Source organism: Halichoerus grypus, chromosome 3, assembly GCF_964656455.1.
Source record: "Halichoerus grypus chromosome 3, mHalGry1.hap1.1, whole genome shotgun sequence".
NCBI classification, from domain to species: domain Eukaryota; kingdom Metazoa; phylum Chordata; class Mammalia; order Carnivora; family Phocidae; genus Halichoerus; species Halichoerus grypus.
The window spans coordinates 42,586,935-42,606,011 of NC_135714.1; the positions used below are offsets into that span (position 1 = coordinate 42,586,935).

General features: G+C 44.7%; 1 long non-coding RNA gene across 2 annotated transcripts in view; it reads right to left on the bottom strand.

Annotated features, from left to right (window-relative positions):
• Positions 1 to 1,977: 1,977 nt before the first annotated feature.
• LOC118552927 (uncharacterized) overlaps positions 1,978 to 19,077 on the bottom strand; it is a 56,388-nt gene continuing 39,288 nt past the window's right edge. For both annotated transcript variants that reach the window (XR_013446141.1, XR_013446140.1), the window contains 2 exons: positions 8,064 to 8,198; positions 1,978 to 2,186 (listed from right to left, as the gene is read on the bottom strand). This is a non-coding gene — a long non-coding RNA (uncharacterized LOC118552927). The remainder of the gene's footprint in view (positions 2,187 to 8,063; positions 8,199 to 19,077) is intronic.

Here is a 19,077-nt window from a genome sequence, read left to right on the forward strand (position 1 = left end):
TGAAGAGACCTCTGCATCCCCATGTTCATTGAAACATTATTCACAATAACCAAGACATGGAAACAACCTAAGTGTCCACTGATGGACGAATGGGTAAGGAAAATGTGGTATATATGTGTACATGGAATACTAGTCAGCCATAAAAAGAAGGAAATCCTCCCATTTTCAACAACATGGATGGACCTGGAGGGCATTATGCCAGGTGAAATAAGTCAGCCAAGGAAAGACAAGTGCTGTGATTTCACTTATATGTAGAATCTAAGAAAGAAAATGGCAACAGAAGAGGGCACAGGAAGCAGAGATGGGCAAGTATGGAAGAGAAAACATAAGTAATAAATCTGGATGCTCTGAGAGTTTGTCTCTAAGAGCCCCAGCAAAGTGGTTCCCCACATACGGCCTCTACTTTGGGCACGGAAGTTCGAGGTTGTGAGGAAGTCCCTTGAATAGCTACAGCTTGGTCAGGTAGACCACTGTCCATTGAGGGGAACAATTCCGAGCTTTCCCGGAAGCACTTCAACTTTAAAGACCCTCTTATCTGCCATGCCATTAGGGCACCAGCATGGTAGCCATTAGATTAATTTAATAGACTTTTATATAGCATTTATCAACATTCATATAGCAGAGATACTATACGGAAATGCCAGCAGGGGATGTACAAAACATATAACTAGTGAGAATGAGATCTGTGGGAAGCATCAAGGAGTTGAAGGCTCCTGATACATGTTAAATAATAATAGCTTCCCCCAGGGTCCCAATGACATGCAAATGAGAGGATCTTTAAAGTTTAAGTGCCCCCAATGAAGAAGCTGGATGGTTTTGTCCCCAGGGTGAACAATCAGAAAACGGACAAAGTAGTTTTAGGCAGACTCATGGATTAAAGAGAAATGCCTTAAAAAAAAGAGAGAGAGAGAGAAATACCTTTCTATGACTGGCACCTGTGATAAACTTCTTTTGATCAATTCCCTTTCTGTCCTGAGGCCTGGGGATGTTTACATGACTTGAGAGGGGCTAGGGAAAAGTTAGGGGCTCCCAGAGTGGAGAATGAAAATTTCTGGGACTTAAGTTTAAGTGGTCCAAGCCCATGTTCACTGTAGCATTATTCACAATAGCCAAGACGTGGAAACAACCTAAGTGTCTAAAGATGGGTGAATGGACAAGGAAACTGTGTAAATAGCAGAGATGTCTACAGGTACCAATAGTGGGTACAAAGAGAAGAAAGGCTGGAAGGAGCCAACAAAAGCTGAATGAAGCTAATTTAGGATGAGAATGCCCACAGCAGGAGTTAGAAGGGGGACATGTGAAGGCTTGTGAATGGAGGCCAGTTGGATGGGACCATTCAGAGCTTTAGGACCTGCCTGGCAAGAAGTTGAGACTGATTAGTTCAGGTTTGAAGAACAAAACAGAAAAGGTCTATTCCCTCAGCAGCTAGAGAATCATTGGTTCTTGAAGATGTCTCAAGGACCTTCTAGTTAAACTTGAGGTCCATTATGGTGACATGTCCCAGAACTATCAGTGGCAGGAATCCAGGTCTAGGTACCAACTCTGGTTGCTCTTATCTTGGGGGGGGGGGGGAGGGGGGCGGTGATGAGCCCTTGTCCAGATGAATAAGTGTTGGACTCAAGGGTGAGTCAACAGCAGGCCCAGCTGACTATAGACCCAGGCCACGTGTTCCAACAGCTTTATTGATGATAAGGGTGATAGTCTCATCTTCATCTGCTCAACTGGGAATTATCTGAATGTGGATGAGGAGGAGGATGGGTGTTATTTCTTGGGCTCCCTAAAACCATAAATCTGTTGTATGGACCCCGAACCATGACGTATTGACAAGGATGAACCTTTGAAGAGCAAACTAGCATGTGGAAAGTGGGGCTTCTGACGTAGTCTTGCTTTTGGGTAAGACTTAGGCTCAGTGAGGGTGGGGCCCTTAGGATTCCTCTCTGGGTGGGATAGTGCTCTTAATGAAACTACTCACAGGGAGTGGCTGGTTTTGTTCTGACAGGGCCTCTTCAGTCCCGTATGCTGAGTGCTGCCACTTGCCTGAAACCTCACAGGTAATGCTCGGCGTGGGCCCTGGTTTGCAGGCAAGGCTGTGTCAGAGATTAGATCATCTTAGACATGAGCAGGCAGAACAATATTTGCTGCCTTTATTGTGTTTCTCAGCTGTGTCTGCAGGCAGAGACTGCAATCTGGGGGGAAAAGAAAGAAAATAAGAATCTGTTTCACGCATGCTACAGAACACTAATATATGAGATTATAGTTTAAATTGTTAGTGTCAGACCTAGGAGACAATGTGACTTAAGACACCCCCAAATCTGCTAACTGCCTACAGGGCCCCAGGAGGGCACCGGAGTAGTTACCCACAATTATCTGGCTTGTCTGTTGACTCCTAATACATGGTTTCATATTGACTCTGGATTTACTGATTATATAAGCTCTGACCATGGTTGTAGATGGCTTTATCCACACAAGGTGATAAACAGATACCCTCCCCCGCCCAAAAAAAGAAGAATCCTTATAAAGGGAATGTGTCATGCTCTTGAGATGAGGCAGAGAAACAATTACATAACATTCTTGCATACTTTTAGTCCAAGAGAACAATTATAAGGACCTATGCCTGGAACTTTCTGACTCTAGAAAATCAGATTGCTCTGGAAATCAAGGAAGAACTAGAGTAGCATGAAAAATATGCTTCATTCTTACCAGGACGGGGATATAGGAAGAATGAAAGAGATACAGGAGAGCAGGCTGATAAAGCTGGAGAAAGAGAAGTTTTCCTTAAGAGAAAGGTTGGTATATTTTCAGAAGACCACGAAGCCTGAGATAGAGAAACAGGAAGAGGAGGTGCATATAGGTAATGACTTTAGGAAGTTAGGCAGCAGGAGATGTTTTAGTTGTCGTGTAAGATCTGAAAATCTGGATTGGGGATCCGTGAAATCTAACAGATGAAGAGAAGCAAGAGAAATTAACAGAATGGCTTCCCCAGAAGTAGCTAAGATCCAGAAAAACAGAGAGAAGCAGCCCTTAGAGACGTTGATGGAGTCCAGAGTAAGAGCTGTTAGGGAGACACCCTTGGAGACTTTAAGGTAATATTCCATAATATGGGGATAGATTTGAGAAGGACTGAGTAGACAAACCAGCATAAAACACTGTAGTACTGGGATGTATTAATGATGAATATAAGGAAGCTTGTAGGTTTTTGCCCGCTACCTGGGGATTCCTGACCAATAAAAATATAGAATTATGACATTAAAGGAAGACTGAGCAAAGATGCAGTCCACCAGGCAGAGGCAGGCAGGCCTGGGTTTGATGTTAGCTTGATGGGGGTATATCTCCCAGGGGATTATCCTACCCAGAGAGTGACAATGAGCAAGACTTGAACAATGCCTGTTTTTGTCAGTCTTATAACTCAATGACTTTATGTCTCCCACTATGGAAGAACAGAACAAACGTGAGCAATATGTTAGCAAAAACAGCAGACGCCATGGGAGAGAGAAGGGAAGGAGGACATCTGAATCTGGCAAATGTGTTAGGTCTTTGCAGGAGAGAGGAAAGGGGATGAGCTCTAGAAGGAGATTAAACTCTTAGCAACTCACTTTTCTGAGAGACACAGGGGAATCACAGAGGGAAATGGAGCACTGCGGTACATTCCCTGCTGCAAGTAAAGACAGAGCAGAGAGCACCCGTCCCTGCAGCCTGAAACCGTCCAAACCTGAGGAACACTGCGTCCTGAGGAGCGTGTGGCAGAGGTTTGAGTCCTCACTAGCTGCCCCAGGGCATACGTTCTGGACTCAGCCAGGGCGCGTTCACTTCAGGGACCTGCCAAGGGTGGTTCTTCACTGGAAGCAGACATGAAGGTGTGGGGTGCAATTCCCCAAGAAGGAGGTTCTACCAAGTGACCCATTCTGATTGCCTTCGAGATGGTCAAAGCACCATTGTGGCTCAGTACTGTCTGTTCACAGTTCCAAGAGAATCTGGGGGCCAATGTCCCTAACAGCCTCCACTCTGTTCATGACAGACGTGACACACAGGACTCAAAAAGCAGCGGATGCTCAGAGGTTTTATATGTGCTGCAAGGAAAAGAAAGGCCTCATATAAAATCCGCTGTCTGAGACGGTCATCACGTTTCTAAGAAGTGCTTGCTCAGAGTGGAGATATTTTCCACCTAGATGTGACACATAAATGGTGTCACAGTTAAGGCCTATGTGGAGGAATCTCCCAGCCGGACTTAAGTTCCAGCTCTGGGCATCTGGGAAGGCCCCTGGGAAGACTGACTCTGCAATTTTCTGTTTTCTCCTCAGATACCAAGCCTCTGCTATGGTCTTTGGCAACCTCATACACTAATTCTAGGAACCCATTTTTTTCTGGAATAGCTGACAGTGCTTTTGTTTCTTAAATTTGTGGGTATGAAGCTAACACTATAATAATTATGTGTTATATTAAATTTTTGGATTCTTTAAAAAGATGACTTTCATGAGAGACTTTGAGGCTTGAAGAAACTATATCCATCCCAATGAGAGGAGGACAGGGGATGGCTACAGAAAGAACCTGAATTCCCTTCTGAAATTTACAAACCCTCCCCCCTTTTTCTTTTTGCATCAAGAACTCTCTGACTTAAAAACTTTGGATTTTAGACTCACAAGGGCAATGTATTTTACTTTAGAAGTTTGATTTTTGGGGGGCTTTAATTTGCAAGAGGATTTAATCCTTGGACTTAAATTCCCCCCCCCCCCCAAGAATTTGACAACAAAGGGGCATTTTAATTACTGGAGTATCTTTATGTTGTTAGTACATCTAATTTCAGAACCTCAGATGACCTATATCAGAAGATATATTTGGGTATGAGAATTAGAAGAGAGTGTATTTTTAGCCCCAGTTTAATGTACTATTTGATCCTTGATTAATGTATTGGCTAGATCCATTGGTGAGCTTTTTGTTGGCTAAATCAACACTTCAAGCTGTAGACTCCGGAGGATCCCTAAAAGAACAATGGTGGGTGGTGTCAGGGGAGGCCTCATGAAAGTGGAAACAGGACTTCCTACGGAACATTGCATTCCTCCTCCCATGTGTCTGTGTGGGGGACTTCCACTAGGGTAACATTCGTTGTTCCTCTCTGCCCTGTGTCAGCAGTGGTGGTGAACTTGTGAGCATCCTCAGCTTTCTCTAAATTCTCTCTCTTGGCCGCTGCCTTCCTACAGAGAAGACACTTACTGAAATGGGTACTCAGCCATAAACTCAGTGTACAGGGCAGGCCCTGTCCATGGATGGGACACTGTGTGGTCCAGCACGATCTATGGCTGGTGGGTTAGTTGAATTCAAGGAAGCAGAGTTAACTGGCTCATTTGGCTAGGCATTGGGACCACATCCTCCAACATAGCTTCTGATCAGTGATCTCCAACTGTCTGATTGTGTGACTATGTCTTAGTTCTCTTTTCTACATAAAAATCATAGATGTACATTGCACCACCAACCCTCACATGGTTGGCTCTGATTCACTGTAAGGAGAAGACCATGGAGGTTAGGGTATGGGAGAAATTCCCAAGTGTGCCAGCATAATTGCCCAATGGTTCTTGATAGCAGTAGAGACAACGCCAATGACTGCAAGAAGTCCCAGACTCATTACAGAACCTGTACTTGTGAGACATGTATTATAAAGTGATTTATAATAAGACATATATATTTGGTTGGTCTTCCTTCCCCTTTCTGGCAGAGCTCCTAAAACCCTTGGAATTTCCTGTGATGAGAGTGATAAAGGTCTCTTTTGCTATGTTAATGAGGTGACTTTTGGAAAGCGCTTAAGGGTGGGGGCTGGTTGCCAGAAGAAACAACCTGTGATTAGAGAGTTGGAATTTTCCGTCCCATTCCCCTGACCTCCCAAGGAAGGGAGAGGGGCTGAAGATTGAGTTCAATAGCCAATGGCTGATGATTTAATCAATCAGGTCTATATAATGAAGCCTCAATGAAAATCCCAAAGGATGGGGTTTGGAGAGCTTCTGGGTTGGTGAATGCATGGAGATTTTGGGAGAATGGTGTGCTCGGAGGGCACAGAAACTCTGGGCCCTTTCTCCGTACTTTGCCTTTTGTATCTCTTCCATCTGGCTGTTCCTGAATTCTTTTATAATAAATTGGTAATTTAGTAGGTTAAAATGTTTCTCTGAGCTCTGTAAGCCATTCTAGCAAATTAATCAAACCCTAGGAGGGAGTCTTTGGAATCTCTGATCTGCAGCTTTTGGGTCAGAAGCACAGGTGACAAGCTGGACTTGTTGGCATCTGAAGTGTGTGTGTGTGTTGGGGGGCAGTCTTACGGGACTGAACATTTAACTGGTGGGATCTTTTGCTATCTCCAAGAACTGAGTTGAATTGTAGGATACCCAGCTGGTGGTGGAGAATTCCTTGGTGGTGCAAGAAATCTCCTTCCTCCCACATTGAAAATTTGGTGCAGAACATCATAACATGTATTACAAGAAAGCTATGAATTGCTGAAATGTTCCCATGGCCCACTCTTGTTTCTGATCCCAGGATGATTTGGTGATCCAAGCACAGGTGCATTCCCTGCTGCCTCACTATATTTAGAAGCTGATGAGGGACCCCTCTTTCCTTCTTTTCCTATTAAATTCCCCTCCTCAAACTTTCCATCCAGAAATTCTTCTTTGGCTATCCCTGCTCCATTACACATCTCTGTTTTTTGTCCCCCCTGATATATTTTCTCTCAGTATCATCCTCAAATTGCGAAGAGAGCTATGATTTAAACATAAGCAATGTCTAGATTAATTTCTTTGTAATTCAACATAAGAAAATAAATTCTGGGATTAACAAGACACCTCTAGCAGAGTGTGATATAACCTCCTTCTATTGTATTTGTACAGGTAACAGTGTAAAAAGCCATTCATTTTCATTTCAACAAACATTTATTTGAATGCCTATTGTGTACATTTCAGTGTCTCTGGCACTGTATTAGGTGTCGGAGATACCAAAATGAAAGTCACAAGTCCCATTGTTGATGAGCTTGGGGGAAAAGAGTAAGTAAAAAAGGACTAGAGAACATTATAGTAAGTGGTAGGATGGAGGTGTAAACAAGTTATAATTTGTGTACATCAAGTCCTGAGGAGATAGAATGGACTCTAACTGGTCCAATTGGTTGAACTGCATGCAAATGATCCAATTTTACCTGTGTATTCAATTTTTGTGTTTTACATATGTCACACTTTCATACTTAACATGGTGTTCACGACTCAGTATCTTACAGTTGACTTTGGTTCGGATAGGACAAAAACCTTTATGGAAGAGATGGTTTTGGAGCAGGTGCCCTGGCCTCCCTCAGTTTCCTTCCACAGACACATAGTGGCCAGTGACTGTGGGACTAAGGAACCCTCACTACCTCTGTGAGCTGAGAACCCCCCTTCAGTTTCCCTCTATGCATCCCTTCCAGGAGTGGTGGTGCAAGAGGTTCTTATCAACTTAAGAGGCAACATCTAAACCAGTGCTTCTCAAACTTTAACGTGCAAATGAATGACCTGGGGATTTGTTAAAAGCAGACTGGGATGCCAGTGAGTCACAGATTTAACATTTCTGATAAGCTTTCAGGCAGTGTTGATACTGCCAGTCTTCAGAACACACTGTGTTCTGTAGCAAGATTTAAACATGTTTAAACTAACAGAATACAAACATACAGTTTATCTATGTCTTTGGATAACTGCCCTTGTGGAGTTTTATGGTCTGGTTAGCAAGACTCTCCTCTGTACTCCAGAAGGCTTCCTGGAGTAGGTGATATGTGCACTGAGGCCTTCTTAATAACTAAGGACAACCTGTCCACCACCTTTCCCTTCTCCTGAGGTACCATTTTCCTCATGTCATCTGTAGAATGCCTACAGGAGCTGCCATTTCTAAAATATCATTAATGTTATCTCTTATACAGATGAGGAGACTGAGGCACAGTGAAAGTTACTTGCCCAAGATCACACAGTAAGGGGCCAGGCCAGAATCTGAACCCAGGTAGTCTACTTCAAGAGCCAAACACTGTGCTTTTGTGGCTCTCAGCCGCAATACTCTGATCACAGATGACTTACCCAAGGGTTGGTTGACCCCTGTTTTAAGGAAAGGAGAAAGATTAAAGTGAATCCTGTAGAAAGTTGATGTGCTTCCTCTGAGAACTGAGTTCTTTTTATGATTTTCTTCTTCTTTTTTCAAAATCTAGGATGAAACTAGTTAAATAAGAATTATCACAGCCAAACTTGAAGTCAAGTCAGTATTACATTTGTTTTCTCCCACCCCCAAAGGATTACTTAATATGTTGAACAGAAGGGAGGAGGAAATAAAAGGGGAAAAAATTATTTTAGTCTGCTAGGGCTGCCATCACAAAATACCACAGACTGGAAGGCTTAAACAATAGCCATGTCTCTTCTTACAGTTCTGGAGGCTGGAAGTTAGAATCAGAGTGCCAGCATGGTCACTTTCTGGGGAGAGCTCCCTTCCTGGCTTGTAGATGGCAGGAGAGAAAATGAGCTCTGGAGACCCTTCTTCTAAATAAAGGTACTAGTCCCATCATGAGGTCCTCACCTTCAAGACCTCATCTAAATCTAATTCCCTCCCCCAAACCTCAACTCTAATACCATCACTTTGGGGGTTAGAACTTCAACATATGAGTTTTGGGGAGACACAATTCCATCCATAGCAACAACCCAGTGCTGGTGGATCCTTTGTATGTACTGGGTCCAGATTTTTTTCCCCCCTCAGAGCAATCACCCTGCTACATAGCAGGACAGAAACAACATACAGTATGGGAATGTGGCATTTGTGACAAAGTCATCTTTGCAGTGCTGACTAGAATGTCCCACCTACTCTAAGACGAAGCTGGGTTGGCGTATAGGCAGTATATATATGTGTGTTGGGTGAGAGAACACACTTTCTACTAGTTTTACAAGTGAGGAACAGTTATTTGGGTTGGGCACCTGGAGGTATATTGTCCTTCTTTCCAGATTCCAATCTTCTCAGTTTAGTCAAAATTAAAATAACATAGCCTGAGGGAACATACATTCGTCAAGACAGCCTACCTACAAAATGAATGTTTTCTTAATCAATTTTGCTGAAAGGAAGAATGGAAATTGGCACAAAAAGTGGACTTTGTAAGACAATTAGAAAATGAAGAATTTAGGGGCACCTGGGTGGCTCAGTCGTTAAGCGTCTGCCTTCAGCTCAGGTCATGATCCCAGGGTCCTGGGATCGAGCCCCGCATTGGGCTCCCTGCTTGGCGGGAAGCCTGCTTCTCCCTCTCCCACTCCCCCTGCTTGTGTTCCCTCTCTCGCTGTGTCTCTCTCTGTCAAAAAATTAAATAAAATCTTAAAAAAAAAAAGAAAGAAAATGAAGAATTTAGTTTTTCCCACATGTGTTTTGGGCAAAATTGGGGAATAGGAATGGGAGCTATTTCATTATTTTTCCCTGGAAACTCAGTCTGAAGATGCCACTATGACATCTCTGACCTCACATGGGCCAAAAGTTCTTTTCTTCAGGACTTTCTGGCCCAGGGATGGGAAAGTTGGGATAGTCTTTTTAATGATTGAAGCCAGAAGATGGAAAAGTCAAGGCTGTTGGCTGCCGTGTTGTCTGCTAGTCTGCAAATAGATAAAGTAGAACGGAGAAGCAAGGGTTAGAGATGGAGGGTCAGAATGGGCTGAACTTGCCCCCCATCCCCAATTCTTAAGTTGAAACCCTAACCCCCAGTACCCCAGAATGTGACTGTCTTTGAAGACGTAATGAAAGTAAAATGAAGTCATTAGGTTGGTCCTAATCCAGTATGACTGGTGTCTTTATAAGAGGAAGTTAGGACACAGATGCCCACAGATGGAAGAACATGTGAAGAATAGAAGACAGTATCTACAAGTCAAAGAGAAAAGCCCTCCTAAGAAGCCAATGCTGCTGGTATTTGATCTCACCCTTCTAGCCTCTACAACTGTGAGAAAATAAATTTCTTTGTTTAATCCACCGAGTTTGTAGTACTTTGCTATGGCTGTTCTGAGAAACTAATATAATCCAAAGTCCAGGCACACTCCTGTTCATGGAGTTCATTATACCACACATTATCCTGATGATAAATTTCTATTTTATCTCAAGCTATTTTGAGTTTGGTTTTTATCATGTATGACCAAAGGAGTACTGATTAATAAAGTATTGATAAACAAGTAGGAGTCAGCCAGTAAAGGGAACCATTTTGAAAGTGCAGAGGCACAGAACCCTGAGCATGGCTGGAGGCGGGGCTTAAGGAGTGACAGGAGCCAGACTAGCAGTCTTTTATGCCACAGCATGAGAGCTCTGGGGGAAGGGGGGTATTGAAGTTATTTATTTATTTTAATTAATTAATTAATTTATTTTTGAGAGCGCGCATGCGTACATATGCAGGTGGGGGAGGGGCAGAGGGAGAAGGAGAGAATCCCAAGCAGCCACCACACTGAGTGCTAGCCCGATATGGGGCTCTATCTCATGACCCTGAGATCATGACCTGAGCTGAAATCAAGAGTTGGATGCTCAACCGACTGAGCCACCCAGATGCCCCCAATACTGAACTAATTTAAGCCAGGAAATTAGGTGATCATATTCGGATCTTTGAAAAATAACTGACCACAGGAGGATGTGGATTGGAAGGAGTGAAATTAGAATGGCTGTGCAGGAGTCTGCATGAGAAAGGGTGGCACCCGAACTAAGGATCTGGCCATGGGGAGATGGCCTGATTCAAAGGCACTTTTTAGGAAGTAAATTTGACAGGTCTTAGTGACTAATTGGTACCCAAAGGTGAGAGGGAGGGAAAAATTGGGGGCAACTCCCAGGTGTCTTGCTTAGGCAATGAAATGAATGGTGTTGCCTATTGCAGGGTCAGAAGGTGCAGGCGGAGAGCAGGTCTGAGATGTAAACAGGATAGGCTTAGTTCTGCGCATGTGCACTTAGCAGGGCTCTGGGGACTCTTGCTGAAAAACTCCAGTATGAAATAGGGGGCTGCAGTTTTGGGAAGAAATTTAGGCTGGAGAGTAAATGTGGGTACAGATCAAACTGTCCAGAGGGAGGAGGGAGGAGAACAGGAAAGAGAAAGAAGAGTTTCAGTGGGACAGAGGAATGGTCAGGGGAAGGAAAACAAGAAACAAAAGTGTCAGCGGGGAGGTGTTGTTCAGAAGTGTCAAGGGCAACAAGAGAGCAAACCAGGTAAGGATGGAAGGATTTCCATTGGTTGTCACAGAACCACCTGTGACTTTGGAGAGAGAGACCCCTTTCAAGGAGCACAGAGAGGTGAGAAAGTGGGGGGCCAGCTTGTCTTGAGTTGAGGAATAAATAGGGGAGGGGCATCTCAGGGTGAGCCAGTGAATGTGTACAAAAGGGAATATGTACAGCTCCTTTAAGAAATTTAGCTGCAAGGGAGGAAAGAGATGATTGGGGGGGGGTTGCTGGATGGATATTCATAGATTGAAAGAAAGTTGTTTGTTTGCTGATTTTTCAACAGAAAGGATTTTAGCATATTCTTGTGCTAAGGGGATAACATTTGTATAGAAACTGAGATGCAAGAGAAAGAGAATGATTGACATATTCATTTATAAATAATTATTGAATACTTACTAGGTGCCAGGAACTTAGTGAACACAGCAGAAAGGGCCTTGAGGCTCCTATATTCTAGTAGCTCAAACTCACAGAAGTGGGGGGAGTGATGGCAGAGGACCCAGAACGATGAGGCTGGTAGAGGGAGGAATTCTAAGTCCACTGAGGCAGAAGGAAGAAGGAAATGTTGGACGAGGATACAGGTAATTGTGTTGGGAGAAGAACAGGAAGTGAATGGTACTTCTGGTCTTTTGTAAGTAGGGGGTGAAACTGTTGCATGGATTGGTGGGGGGAATGTGGAGTGGAAAGTTTGAGAAAAGCAGAGTTTGGGATTCTTGATGGGTGTGGGCTAAGAAGTTGACTACAGAGACACAGATAATGGAAGAGACACATGTGCATGAAAGGACCTGGTTGAAACCAAAGACTAAATTTGTGAAGTCTCAAATCCATGAAGTTATTTGATTTTCTCCTGCACAGCCCAGCTTCCTGGCACAGGCTCAGAGCAGGTGGACCTGTGACTTGCTGTGTGCTTGTTCACTATGTTACCCGTTTTAATTACCACCTTTGTTCAATGGTAGGTGCCTAGAACTTTGCACCGAGGATTTGACAGCTAAGACCCGGCTCCAGGGAGAAGAGCGCTGTGATGGCTTAGCAATACCTCCAGAGGTGCTGGATTATGAAGTAGAGGTATGAGTGCCTCGTTTACGCAGACTCTGATCCAAATGGCCCCATAGCTCACCCAGCTGAGACACTAGAGCACATGTGTTAGGGCTGCTGAGGACTTTGATGCCCTCCTTCTGAGGGTACTTCTGAGGTTACTGTTACCATGCGGCTTGGACCATATTTTGAGATATTAATCCATGGGTTTGTTTTTCTTACTCTTCTATCCCCATTTTTTGTGTCTCCCTATTCAAGCAGGTAGCAGGCCTTGTGCTCACTGCCTTGGGGGAAATATGTGTTCCGGGAGGAGAACAGATAGCCTGCAGTTCTTTCTGTCCTTGTTTTCCAAAGCCTAAGCCCGTGAGGGAAGTAGATTGGTCTTGACCAGGAGAAGGGGGACCAGTGGATGTATTTATTTCCTAGGATTGCCTGAGTGGCTTAAAACAGCAGACATTGATTATCTCACAGTTGTGGAAGCTAGAAGGCCAATATCAAGGTGTCAACAGGGCCATGCGCTCTTTGATGGCTCTAGTGAAGAATCTTTCCCTACCTCTTCTGGCTTCTGGTGTTTGCTGGCAGTCCTTGCTGTTCCTTAGCTTGTAGGTGCATCCTTCCAGTCACACGGCTGTCTTCTCCCTGTGTGTCTGTCTCTTTGTCCAAATTTCCCCTTTTTATAAGAACACAGTCACATTGGATTAAGGCCCATCCTAATGACCTCATTTTAACATGCTTATCTCTGTAAAGATTGTATCTCCAAATACGGTAACTTTCTGAGGTACTTGGGGTTAGGATTTCCACATACCTTTTTTGGGGGGGGACATAGTTCCACCCATAACACTGGACTTTCTCCATACTGCCTGTCTTCCCGGCATTGTGGAAAAGATGGTGACAAGATCCAAGAGCGAAATGGCCTCGGTAATGGGGCATCCAGTTTGGAAGACTCTAGGTGGTGTAGGACCTGAATGGCCATGTCAATAGGGCTACCCTGATGCCGATCTGTGTGGACTGAGAGGTCTTCTCCATGCACCTCCAGATGCCCCAGCACCTTGGAGATTTAGGACAGTGGTGCAAACACAGTGGGAGAGGGGTGCTTACTTCACAAAGAAATGAGGTTTATCATGAAAAGTTTTGAGAGATAATAAAAAAAAAAAATCACTGTTTCTTGTATACTTAAATGTGTGAACCAAGATTTATGCCCACTGTGCTTGTCATTGATGTCCCCCCATCAGAGCTGCCATTACTATCTGGAACTCTTTCTTTCGGTGCTCTCAACAAGCCAGGTACTGATCATGCCAGCAGTTATGTTTTCTAGGACATATTTACCACCTTCTCTCCCTTTATTTCTGTTCAATACAACCAGAATCAGTATCGGTAATTGTTCTATGGAAAAAACCCAGATTGCGTTTTTTTTAGAGGAACAAATGGTGACCCCTAGAAAATAATCTGCCTGGTCACTTTCTCTTTCTATTTCTCTTCTTCTCCTTTTTTTTTTTAAAAAAAAAGGAAAATAGCTTTTATTTGATACATACCATAGACAGAAGCAAAGGAAAAAAACGATATATGGAAAAGAATATGATTTCATAACCAGAGATGGAATTGTGTTCAGAGACGAAAAGCATGCAGTAATTTTCTATAGTGAAAAGCAATTTCCTTCTAACATAAGTCATAACTTTTTATCCTGTTCACAATTCTGCAGTTTTCACATTTCCCCAGAAAAATAAACCCCAATTTCCTGACCTTGCTTAAAAAGTTCGATTTGGGAAATCCGCCACTCAGCTTAGCTGGGGCCATTGATTACACAGGAGGAAGCCTTGTCCTGCGGTGCACCAACAGCTGGAGGTGCCCTGGGCTCTGGTCTCAACCCCTTTTATGTCTAATTGGCTGTGTGATCTCAGAGGGAAAATAAACATAGAGCCTCAGTTTTGCTTATCTTATCAGAAAATGTGAATTAAAAAAAAAATCAAGTGTGCATTCTTCTTCAGTCACTCCTTGATCAGATCCTGAGTGCCTACTGTGTGATGGGCACAGGGCTAGGGGCTGGGGCGTTTAGTGAAGAGGACGGAGTTCCCCATCTGGGAAGACAGGCATAAATGTTACATCACAGCCCAGATCAGTGCCAAGAAAGGAGGTACCACGTGTTACAGGAATGTATAGAAGGGAAATTTGAGCTCATCTGGGAATTAGGGAGGGCTTCTGAGAAAGACCCCTCCATGCTGTGATCTAAAAGAGAAGTGGGAGTTAATCAAGCAAAGGCATGAGGAGTGAGGAAGTATTTTAGAGGGAGGGTCCAGCATATGCAAGACCGTGACGTGGGAGGGAGCATGCTGTGTATGAAGCACTGAAAGACAGCGTACAGAGTGGTGTGATGAGGCTGCAGGGTAGATGAGCCAGCATGTGCCCATGCACAACCTTCCTGGTCATGATAAATACTTGATCTTTATCCCAAAGCAATGAATGGAAGCATGGTGTGTGTGTGTGTGTGTGTGTGTGTGTGTGTGTGTGTGTGTGTGGGCATTCATCCACATCAACCCTCTGGTGACAGGTGTCACGATAAAAAGTGAGTCTCTAAAATTCTTTGAGATTCTAATTTTAAGAAGAATTTTTGCCTTTGAGATCCTTGAGTGTGTCACTTGGTTCGAGATCAATCTTCAGAGAACCAGACTGAACCGTAATCAGTATGTGAGTCCTCTGTAGCTACAAGCTTGCCTCTCTACAGGATGGCACAGTTTCTATTAAAAATATAGATGAGGAGATAGTTATGTAGATCATCTGGAAAGATGCACATCAAAATGTTATCTCTGGGTTATGGCATTTATCAGTAACTTTCAGTTTTCTTTTTTGGTACATTTTATACTTTCCAAGTGTTGGGGAGTTATTTTTTAAGAGCTCCCTAAAAATACAACTGAGAGTAAGTGAGTGTCAGAGTCCTATACAAGTCACCAGGCATGCAGGGCCTTTCTATTAGGGAATTGAGTAGGATGGAATCAGGTTATTGTGAGGGCTGGGGCTTCAAAGGGATACAAAGGAGGAAGGGTACTATGGACTGAATTGTGTTCCCCTCAGATTCATATGTTGAAACTATGGCCTCCAGTGTGGTGGGTAAGGAAGTGAGGAGTAAGGAAGCAATTAAGGTCAAGTGAGGACGCAAGGGTGGATTCCTGATTTGATAGGATTAGTGTCCCTCGAAGAGCGGACCCCAGAGAGCTTGCTCTCACTCTGCCATGTGTGGACACAGAAAGGACAGGGCATCTACATGGCCCACTACAAGGCCTCCATGTACAAGGAGGCAGGAGGCTAGCTCTTGCTAGAAACTGAATGTGCCGGCACCTTGATTTTGGACTTCTCAGCCTCTAGAACAGTGTGAAATAAATGTCTGTTGTTTAAGTCTCTCAGTCTATGGTATTTTGTGCTGGTAGCCCAAGCAGTAAGACGGAGTTAACTCCATGGTACATGCTCTCTGGGAAGACTTCATAGAGGAGGAGAAAAATGTTAAGTTGCGCCTTGTTCAATTTCATTACATACCAAGTTATCTATGTGCCTTTTATGAAGGGAAATCATATGTTACCATCTAACACCTACCAAAAAGGATCAATAGATCCCCCAAAATCAATAGATCCCACACTTAAAGCATGTGTGTCCAAATGTATATCCATGCGCATGTAATACTGGGAGAAACACTGCGCCCCACATAAGATTTGAGGCTTGTTCTGTCCACTGCATCCATCCACTGCAGTATCTATGCACCGCACTCTATACCAAAGGGTCTTGGCATCCAGACTTCTGGGAAGCAGAGAACTTCATTCTGTGAGGAAAGCAACATTATAGGGGTTCTTGCTCAGGCAGAAGCAGAGTGTGTCTCAGAGGAAATGGTTATAAAACCAAATTCTGAAGAATGGATTGAAGTTCACCAAGTAGATGGGGAGAGAGAGAGAGAGAGCTCTCATAAGCTCATGAGGGCAGGAACTATGGATTCTTGTTCTCTGTGCCTGTACCTGATGCTCAAAAAGAATTTGTGGAGTAGATGGGTAGAGGAACACAGAGGGCAGAAAAAATAGTATGAGCAAAGGCCCTGGGGCCAGAGGCAGTATGAGATATTTGAAAAAGTACAAGTCTGGTATTGTTGGAGCCGAGGGTGTATGTGGGGAGATTGGAGGAGTGGGGATATATAGAAGGGCAGGAGGGTGGGCAAGAGGAGTGGAGCACAAAGGAGACGAGGTTGGAGAGATCAACAGGAGCTAGGTCATCTTCTACGTTGCACTTGGCAACCTGGATTCGGTTCTGTGGGCAGTGGCATCATGGGTTTGTTGGCAGGTGGCAGAATCAGGGTGGTGACCCGGTATCAGGATCTTAGCTCATGGTTCCTGCATTTCCATCTGAGTCCTTTCTCTTTATCCATGTCTACCTGTGACTTTGCAGAGGTGCCTGAGGGCGGGGCCAGGCGTGTAGGTGCATCTGGGCAGGTGTGCCAATGCCAGGTCCTCAGGCAGAGCTGTAAAGGGGCAAGCGGTCTTGCTTTCTTTTTTCTTCTGTCACTCTTCCTCGAGCCCAGTGTCCCTGCTGCTCACTGCCCCTGACACTGTACACCAGTTTAGGGTTTGAATGGGTGGGGAACAGGAGAAGGTCAGAGGCATGTCTGAGGTGGGGAGGTGAGCCCTGAGAGGGGCCTCCTCGTGACGGTAAGGAGGTTGTGTAGAACAAGAGCCAGGAGCGGAGTGGGCATTCCCATCTCCCCGGAGCCAGGGGTGGATGCTGAAGAATAGCATGGAAGCCTGGCTGAGGATGTTGGGAGAATCACGAGATCTTTGCTGAGTTCCCCAGAGCAACACAGAAGATGGGCTTCTGTGTGTTGGATGATGAGCACTGGTTGGGGGGCGGGAGGCTGTTCTGAAGGAGGTAGCCCAGACTTGGGAAGTCCATGGGGTGTGTAAGGAGGGCTTACCTGTCTGCCTCTGGGCCACCCCCTGACCCCTGCCCCAGCCAGCATCCACAGCCAGCTCCCGCCTTTACCTCCTGATCCCAGACTGGCAGAAATAGTAATAGGAGGCTTCCCACCATGAGTGCCCCACACCGTGTGGACCCCAACCCTCTGCCCCCCGAAATGCTAGGCCAGTGGTGCCTCACGCAAGCTAGATAAAGATACCCCTTCTTGAGACGAGGCAGCTAGCTGCGGTCGTCAGCCTTCCTCAGCACACCGGCCTGTCCCCCAGCGCGTCCCAACTGCATCAGGCTTCTTACTTTGTCCCCGTCCACAGAAGGCGGTCTCAGGGAAGCCTGCAGACAGAGAGGCCTGAGACTGCAATGTGGGCAGGTACATTTTTATTTTATTTTATTTTATTTTATTTTATTTTATTTTATTTTATTATTTATTTTATTTTATTTTTATTTTTTTAAAGATTTTATTTGTCAGAGAGAGAGAGCACAAGCAGGGGGAGTGGCAGAGGGAGAAGCAGGCTTCCCGCTGAGCAGGGAGCCCGATGTGGGGATGATCCCAGGGCCCTGGGATCATGACCTGAGCCAAAGACAGACAACCGACTGAGCCACCCAGGCGCCCCCACAAGTGTATTTTTAAAGTGCATCTTCAAGACTGCATGGAGAGCAATTGCATGTGAAACACAAAAAGCCTGAATCAAAGGTATCGCTGCCACTCTCTCTTCATCTCTGTCATGAGTCACCCAGGCAGGTACCTGAGCATCAGGACAAGGCCCCAGATGCTTCAGGGGGACTCACTCCCTGCACGCTTACAGATGGTTCTCGCTTCATACATATTTCATCTGTTTGAGTGTATGTGGTTTGGGGCGAATAAAAGCAAAGTGATTTTTGTGTCTCCAGCTTTGCCTTCAATATTTAGAGATTGTATTTCCACCAAAGCCTCCGAGATGTAACTAAATGCAAACAATCCCTGCCAATGTGCATCTAAGCTCTCTGCAGGAAGGGGGCTCAAGGTTGGAGATTCCCATTAGCAAATTGGCATCTCCTCCTCCGTTCTCCCCAATGGGCCCTTGCACGAGGCTGAAATGCCAAGTTACTTCCCCAGAGCAATATTTCCCTCACATAGTACATTTCGATCAGACCTGTCACATGTCCCCAACTGTAACCAACTATCTCCCCACCAGCCTCTGTGTATGGTAACCGACATCAGATGAGCTCATCACATGCAGAAGTGCTGGGGCAATAAATCTTTCAGAAGATTAAATGGAGGCACCGAATCAGGCACCAAAGTGGGGATTAGAAAATACGACGAATGACAAAGACAAAGGCTGTTCAGATTCTCCATAAGATTAAGAAATTATCAGAAATGGCCAGAAATCCTGTCACTGGGCTGGGCCTAACTCACTCAGATCTCCTGACAGTGCTTATCAATCCCTTTTGGTTCCCCAAGGAGATTAAAAAAAAAAAAAAAAAGAATAGTTGAATAGAAATAGTCATTTCAAATATCTTTATCTCCACATGTATTTCCTCGGAAGAAGTCCCATCTGATTGTGTCACCATACTGCTTGAAATCGGATGGCGCTGGGGGCTCACGGGAAAAAGCCCCCATTTCTTAGCATGCAAGTCTCTTACAAGCTGATCTCATCGTACTCTCCCGATCTCCTCGCTGGATGCTCACTTGTGTTTGAATTATAGTTGACTCCTTGGGACTCTCATGCATTTTAACACCACATGTCTTTGTGTATACGGTTCCTCTGCTGGAATGCCATCCCACATGTTGTGTGCTTGGCCTCCTGCAACTCTTCCTTCACATCTGCTTCCCTCTAGGAGAAACTCCCACTGCAGGAGAACTAGTGCTCGCATATCTGCTCACCAAGGTCTTTATACATTCCTTTATTATGACGCTGTCAGACGGTA